We start from the raw sequence: 7,868 nt of genomic DNA, 5'->3' as shown, positions 1-7,868 counted from the left end.
TGCATAAGCTCAGGTGATCGTTAAAGCCTGTGGGCCTCTTGTTAATTCAAGATATCGATACAGACTGCAGAATATCGTTGAACATAAAAATTCATTCTGATACATTGTAAGTGGGCTTACTCTTTGTTTTGCACATAATGCTTTTTATGAATTTAATTCTCCCCGTATAATTTCATGTTTTATACTGTCTCAGTAATACCGCAAAGCATATCTCTAAAATGTGTCTCAATGAAATTACATGTATTTACAATCAAATTATCGGCAACATACACTTTTCAATACTCATATCTTTGCAATATCAATATTTGTTGTACAATGCCCGACTGACTTTCCATAATTTGTTTTTTTTAAAAACCACGAGGGGGTAACCCTGCTATAGGGGAAGATCTACGATATAGCCATTTTCTCGGACGTTGCAGCGTTGGATGTTAGGGTGCGAGCTCGCTCAGCAACAGAGGCCCAGGTTTGATTTTGAGGCTAACATAGGTAGTAATTGTTTTTTCGCCAATCGCTGGAAATTAGAAGTGAAACTTACGAGTTTTTCATATATGTCTTTAAAATTAGAGATGTTCCATGTCACAGCAGGTGTTGTCACGATAAAGAACTCTCACTGGTACTTCCCTAAGCGCCTTGCAAAAGGCCAGATTTGTGTCACATCACCTAAAGCGAGCGACGTCTCTACATCAGTGAAAAATTACTATAATAGGTTGTCAAACAACACACTTAAAAATACATCAGATGATAAGCATTTCGTGAACTTTTGAAAAGGGAAAATTTTTGAAGAGATTGTGGACTTTTGTTAATCATATTTTTCTCTCTTGGTTGTTAATTGTATGTTGTTTAACGTCCCACTGGAGACTGCTGTGACACGGGATCTCGATTTTTGCGGTCTCAATAAAAGGACGATTTTATCTTTTGAATAATGACTGTGGCAATTGTGTGTAATAGTATTTTAATGTAGAACATTTTATGCAAATATACAATAGTGTAAGTGCGTCTTCAGCATAAATATCTTGTATATACAAGCCGCACACCACAGTCCGATGTCGAGCCACTCTGGCGTTTCTGTAACGTTGCGGTTGTAAGTATCCTACATTTGTTGATGTAGTCACCTGCAAAAACTTCTCATATCTCCGTAAACACGAGTCAAATACACAAGAATACCATTTACTGTCCTCGGTGAAGATATCTAGAACCTTTGATTTTCTAATGCAAGGTGAAGATAACGAACAGTGATCAATCTCATAACTCCTACAAGCAATACAAAATAGACAGTTGGGCAAACACGGACCCCTGGACACATCAGAGGTGGGATCAGGTGCCTTGGAGGAGTAAGCATCCCCTGTTGACCGGTCACACCCGCCGTGACCCCCATATCCTGATCAGGTAAACGGAGTTATCCGCAGTCAAAATCAGTGTGCCAAGAACAGCTTAACAATCGGTATGAAACACGTCAGACAGCATTTGATCCAATGCGAGGTTGACGAACTAGATCGTTATAACGACCATAGAATTTGCGAAATGCTGACTTCAATCGAGACTGTTGAAATCCCTGTACCATCAACTTGTTTGTCAGTAGCTTACCTCGATTTAAAAAATGACTATACCCAGAACAATCTCTTGCATATCGAATCAGTTGAGATATATAAACACCATATGCAGGTGATAATGGAATATTGCTACATAAATGTGGGAAGTTGACGATGGAGAAGCTGAAATCATCCCGTTTGTCATACAGTTGAGTTGTCAGTTTGCCGTTAATGTCTACTTTCAATAAAATATCTAAGTATGAAGCAGAAGTGGACGACTCTGTGGTGTCCTTTATTTCGAGCTCACAGGGATATATCAAATCGACATATGAATGAAAGCTATCATTGTTAATAGACAATTTCACAAATAGATCCGAATTCTCTCACCGCAAAACGTCTTGACTTGCATAATAACGTCAAGAATACGAGATTTTGTATTTTCATTACATGTTCATACCAGTGGTCTTCCACATCTCCAAAACTGAACATACCATCGGAAAACTGTTTATGCCATTTGTAAATCGACGATTGGGATATCTTCCAATTATTCCCTGTTACTTCCATCATTTTTTTTGTCTCTATCGACACAGAATTTTATTTTCTGCAACGCTGTTCCGTTTGGATGGCACAGGTCTAAAGTGTTACTTCACCTGCAACTGGTGACATCTCAAAATGAGTGAAAGAATTTCTGGACGGGACGTGAAACAAACAATCGGGTGTTCTCAGAAACATAGTTCTATGTTTTCTTGTTACCTCCTTTGTTCGTCAAATAACCAATACTGACGACATAAGAAAATTATTCACTGAATCACGTCTATTGTAGGATCGGTGGTGGCTGGTCATGTGATCTTAGCCAAACAAGACCACGCCCAGATCCCCCAATCTGCACCTCCTGGGAGAGCTTTTCCTCGGCTGTGGACTCTTGCAGGCCTTTGTGACACTAGTTGTTTCTGGTACATCACAATTAAATTTTCATATAGTTTTGACCTGTTAATATTGATTGATTGAATATTGTTTAACGTCCATCTCGAGAATATTTCACTCATATGGAGACGTCACCACTGCCGGTGAAGGGCTGCAAAATTTAGGCGTATGCTCGTCGCTTATGGTCTTTGAGCAGGGAGGGATCTTTATCGTGCCATACCTGCTGTGACACGGGACCTCGGTTTTTGCGGTCTCATCCGAAGGACCGACCTGTTAATAAAAAAAAATCAAGGATTTTAATTTAAAAGCCTAATTACGAAGTTTGGAATATTTTTATGTTGGACCATGTGCGACCTTTTAAAACCATAATGTGTTTTATTTAATCTATGGAACTAACTTATTATGACTTAGAATTTCAAAACAAATATTTTAGTATACAGAATGTAGATAAAAAGGTGAAGATGACAGTGATCAATCTTATATCACCGTATGCCCCATATCGCGATCATGCAAACGGAGCAACCCACAGTCAGAATCAGTGTGCCAAGAACAACGTCAGACAGATCTAAAACTATTTGAAATGACATAAGAAAAATAAATAAAATAAAAATAAAATGCCACTGTTCACGAACTTTTTGGACAGCCATAAAAATTTTGTGTTCGTGAAATGATGCAACACCTTAGGCGTCATTTACATTTCATGAAGGGTGACGTGTTCCTGCAGTTTGGTTGTATATTGTTTAACGTCCCTCTTGAGAATATTTCACTCATATGGAGACGTCACCATTGCCGGTGATGAGCTTCAAAATTTAGGCCTGTGCTCGTCACTTATGGCCTTCGAGCAGGGAGGGATCTTTACCGTGCCACACCAGTTGCGTCACGGGACCTCTGTTTTTGCGGTCTCATCCGAAGGACCGCCCCATTTAGTCACTTCTTACGACAAGCAAGGGATACTGAGGACCTATTCTAACCCGGATCCCCACGAGATTGTTCGTGCAGGAGATAGATGAAGGTGAACATAACAGTGATCAATCTCATAACCCCATTACCAAGGGACAGAGGAAGCATGTGACCATGGAAAAACCGAAGGTGTGATCAGGTGCCAATCACGAGTAAGCATCCTTGCTAACCGGTCACACACTCCGTTAGACCTCCATCGTGATCAGGTAACGAGATTAATCCACAATAACAGAACTGTCCAACAATTGGCATCAGATACGTCAGACAGCCTTCGACCACCCGGTGATAGCTTGTATTTGTAACTTAGACCAATAAAACAATCATAGAATTTGCAAAATTCTGACTTTGAACGAAACTTATGAAACCCCAATATCAATTTATTTGTCAGTAGGTTGCCTCGGTTTAAGAAATTGAAAATACGTAGAACATCTTCTCGCGTATCGGATGTTGTAAGACATACATACCATTGTAGGTGATAATGTAATATTGTTATATAAATGTGGGAAGCTGACGACAAAGAAACTGAAGACATCCCGTTTGCCATAAAATTGAATTGAGTGTCATCTATGTTGAGTAAAACATCCAAAAATGATACATATCAGAGAGTCGGGTTTTCTTTCAGTCTGTCGCTAATTTCAAACGTTTTATGATGTCAGCTTTTCTCTTTCTTTAGGGCTTATATCTACTGCATCAAACAATGATAGCGTGTGTACACCATCATGTTTTGTACATCAATATCTGTATGATAGCATTGGGAAAATTTCTTTCTATTCTAAACCAGATTATTCTCACATACTAAACAATGAGTTAAGATCATGATATTAAGGGACGTGTAATGATGATACAATGTATTTTCTTACCTTAATCGAGCAATCGAATCGGCACATCAAAATTTCGAGATGTCGATCACCTTATGAGTGATATGCTTTATTACACACAGAAAAAATTATATCTTCTGACAGTCCAGATTTTTGAAAAGTTTATCCCCACATAGCTTTTATCGATCTACTAAACGTTTGACTTGCTAGAAAATAGCATTTGCTCATAGATATTCGATTCGGATGACACACACTTTAAGAACACAACGAAATGACAGGCGTCCCATTACAATATTGATAAACAAGACCTAAACGTAATAGAACGTTTCAACTGTATTTTAGATAGCAAATGGTCCTCGGATGTACACCGTTACGAACTTTATTTCCTAACGACTTGGAAAGTTGATTATGTAATGATTGGCTAAAACATTGGATCACCAGACCTTCAATGCGATATTGTAAGTTACTTATGTAGCGAACAGCTTGTGAGTTTGACGGGCAATCAATGTTGAAAGATCAATAACAATGTTACGTTCAAATCAAAGGGAAAGACAACAGTGATCAATGAAAGGTGAAGATAAGAAACTGATCAATTTCATAATTCCTATAAGCAATACAAAATAGAGAGTTGGGCAAACACGAACCCTTGGCCTACGGTCTTTCAGTAGGAAGGGATCTCCAGATATCGTGCCACACCTGCTGTGGCATGGAGCCTCGGTTTTTGCGGTCTCATCGGAAAGACCGTCCCATTTATTCGCCTCAAACGACAAGCAAGGGACATTGAGAACTTATTATAACCCGGATCTAAAGGTTTTAAGAGATTTCAGGTCCCATGTCACAGCAGGAGGTGATAAAGAACGACCCTGCTCGCCATTCATAGGTCAAAATTTGTCACATATAACTGGTGAGCCCCTTTATATTCATCATTGTTTCAAGTTTTGTTTGTTGTTGCTGCGTCCCATTCAAGAACTTTAATAATCACTACCCATTAACCTTTGAAGTTTTAGGTGATTGCCAGGGATCAAACGCGGGATGTCCCAGTTGCTGAAACTAACAACTAGGCTATCACAACCGGTCATTATATCGACGTGGAAAAAACGTTGCAAAGGGCCAACTTAAAAATGGATACTTTAAAGTTGAATTTGCATTATAACAAATGAGGAATTAACATTATAATAAACGTTTAAATGAATTTTCTTCTCTTTCTTTATGTAGATGAAAGCTGAATGCAAAGTGAAGATAATGAACAGTGATCAATCTCATAACTCCTACAAGCAATACAAAATAGATAGTTGGGCAAACACGGACCCCTGGACACACCAGAGGTGGGATCAGGTGCCTAGGAGGAGTAAGCATCCCCTGTTGACCGGTCACACCCGCCGTGACCCCCATATCCTGATCAGGTAAACGGAATTATCCGCAGTCAAATCAGTGTGCCAAGAACGGCTTAACAATCGGTATGAAACACGTCAGACAGCATTTGACCCAATGCGAGATTGTATTGACGAACTAGATCGTTATAACGACCATAGAATTTGCGAAATGCTGACTTCAATCGAGACTGTTGAAATCCCTGTACCATCAACTTGTTTGTCAGTAGCTTACCTCGATTTAAAAAATGACTATACCCAGAACAAGCTCTTGCATATCGAATCAGTTGAGATATATAAACACCATATGCAGGTGATAATGGAATATTGCTACATAAATGTGGGAAGTTGACGATGGAGAAGCTGAAATCATCCCGTTTGTCATACAGTTGAGTTGTCAGTTTGCCGTTAATGTCTACTTTCAATAAAATATCTAAGTATGAAGCAGAAGTGGACGACTCTGTGGTGTCCTTTATTTCGAGCTCACGGGGATATATCAAATCGACATATGAATGAACGCTATCATTGTTAATAGACAAAACGTCATCGGTATATCTAAATGTCGAATTGAAGGTCACAGCGAGAGATTTTTTCTTCTCACGTAGAAGTTTTTGAATAAATTCTGCTTCATATGAATATAAAAACAGGTCAGCTAACAAAGGAGCACAATTCGTGCCCATGGGAATATAACGAATAGTGATCAATCTCATAACTCCTTCAAGGAATACAAAATAGAGAGTTAGGCAAAGACGGTCCCCTGGATATACCAGAGGTGGGACCCAGGTGCCTAGGAGGAGCAAGCATCCCTTATCGACCGGTCACACCCACTGTTATACCTTGATCAGGTAAACGGAGTAATCCGTAGTCAAAATCGGTGTGCTAAGAACGGTCTAAAAACGTCAGATAGTATTTGCTCCAAAGATAGGCTGATAGAGATAGTGTTCAATGTGTGCGGCAAGCAGTTTCACATCAGTAGACTTTTGTTTGGGAAGGTATCTTTATATATCCGTTTCCTTAAGTATGGGAATGTGAATATTTCGATGTGATGTTAAGTGGTGGTACTTCTGCAAGACCCCAGATTATCCAGTACAACTCTTAACCTGTCGCGGTTGTGCGTCAGATGGGACGTTAAAAGGTGCCCGGTGTCAAGGATCACAACCCCCTTGGTACACAAAAGATCATTTACCCGATTTTCGAAAAAGAGTCGTCAGGGAAACTCAATAGCGAACATATTTCATTTACTTAGCAGCCGTAAAATGGGTAAAATGTTGCCAAAACCATAAACAATGAACATGTCACGGTGTGGTTAGAACGCTTTGACTGGGTTCAAAGTCAGTTCGTGCCTTGGCCGCGTCAATCCTCAGACATGAACGTTAGTGACTGCTTCTTCGCCAAACGCTCGGCATTTAGAAGTGAAAAAGTCGCTGGTCTTTAGGATAAGACTTTAAAAATGAAGATCCCATTATATTTTAGAAACCCACACTGCTACGGCCCTGGGCGTCAAGCACAAGTCTAGATCTGTAGTACTTGCCTACAGCTGGTAACTTCCCCGTATCAGTTCTCCAAGGAACGTATAACAAACATTTAGCTCTAATAAGGAATTCATAGCATTACTATGAACACTATTAACTTGCTGATAAGCTGCTCGTCATCACAAAACACCCTGATCGTATCTGTACCCTTTCAAGCTTCTGTGTTTTGTGGTGTATACGCGTTCCATTCTTAAGACATGCATTTCGTCTCAAGGGTTATACAGCATGCCAAATTGAACAAGCATTTTGAGAGTATTGGACGGCAATACATAGCCCCCTATCAGGCTATGGGTCGCAAGAATTATTGGAACGCAACAATATTTCAAATTCATTATGTAGATTATGGTAAAGGGGAAAATTGGGGAACCAGGATATGAATGGTTGGAAATCAACTACTGACTAGACAAATTCATAATTAGGTTTAGGTCTTTAACCAAGTCAATGAACTGTGAAATGTAGGTGATCATAAAAAAAACGTTAGCTACATTGTTGTATTACTATGCTATAAATTTTAATGAGTGTATTACTCTTATCTACAGAAATAAGAAATGCGGATGTAATATTTAAGCTGGTGTGGTTGTGACTCCACTAGTACTTATCAACTTTGTAGAGGCGAGCTAAAAATGTACCAATTATCAAATGAAACGTGAAGATAACGAACAGTGATCAATCTCATAACTCATATAAACAATACAAAATAGAGAGTTGGCCAAACATGGACCCCTGGATATACCA

The 7,868-nt window shown here is 39.3% G+C and overlaps 2 long non-coding RNA genes across 2 annotated transcripts; one reads left to right on the top strand and one right to left on the bottom strand.

Moving 5' to 3' along the window:
• Positions 1 to 332: 332 nt before the first annotated feature.
• On the top strand, positions 333 to 5,423 carry LOC125676444 (uncharacterized). Its single transcript, XR_007370811.2, has 3 exons — positions 333 to 463; positions 2,353 to 2,482; positions 5,233 to 5,423. It is a non-coding gene; the product is annotated as an uncharacterized LOC125676444 (long non-coding RNA).
• On the bottom strand, positions 936 to 4,679 carry LOC130054558 (uncharacterized). Its single transcript, XR_008802850.1, has 2 exons — positions 4,274 to 4,679; positions 936 to 2,723 (listed from the first exon to the last, which is right to left on the bottom strand). It is a non-coding gene; the product is annotated as an uncharacterized LOC130054558 (long non-coding RNA).
• Positions 5,424 to 7,868: the final 2,445 nt, after the last annotated feature.

Source organism: Ostrea edulis, chromosome 1 (genome assembly GCF_947568905.1).
Source record: "Ostrea edulis chromosome 1, xbOstEdul1.1, whole genome shotgun sequence".
Taxonomy (NCBI): domain Eukaryota; kingdom Metazoa; phylum Mollusca; class Bivalvia; order Ostreida; family Ostreidae; genus Ostrea; species Ostrea edulis.
The sequence above is the reverse complement of the archived record's forward strand: the minus strand, read 5'-3'. Positions and strand labels throughout refer to the sequence as shown.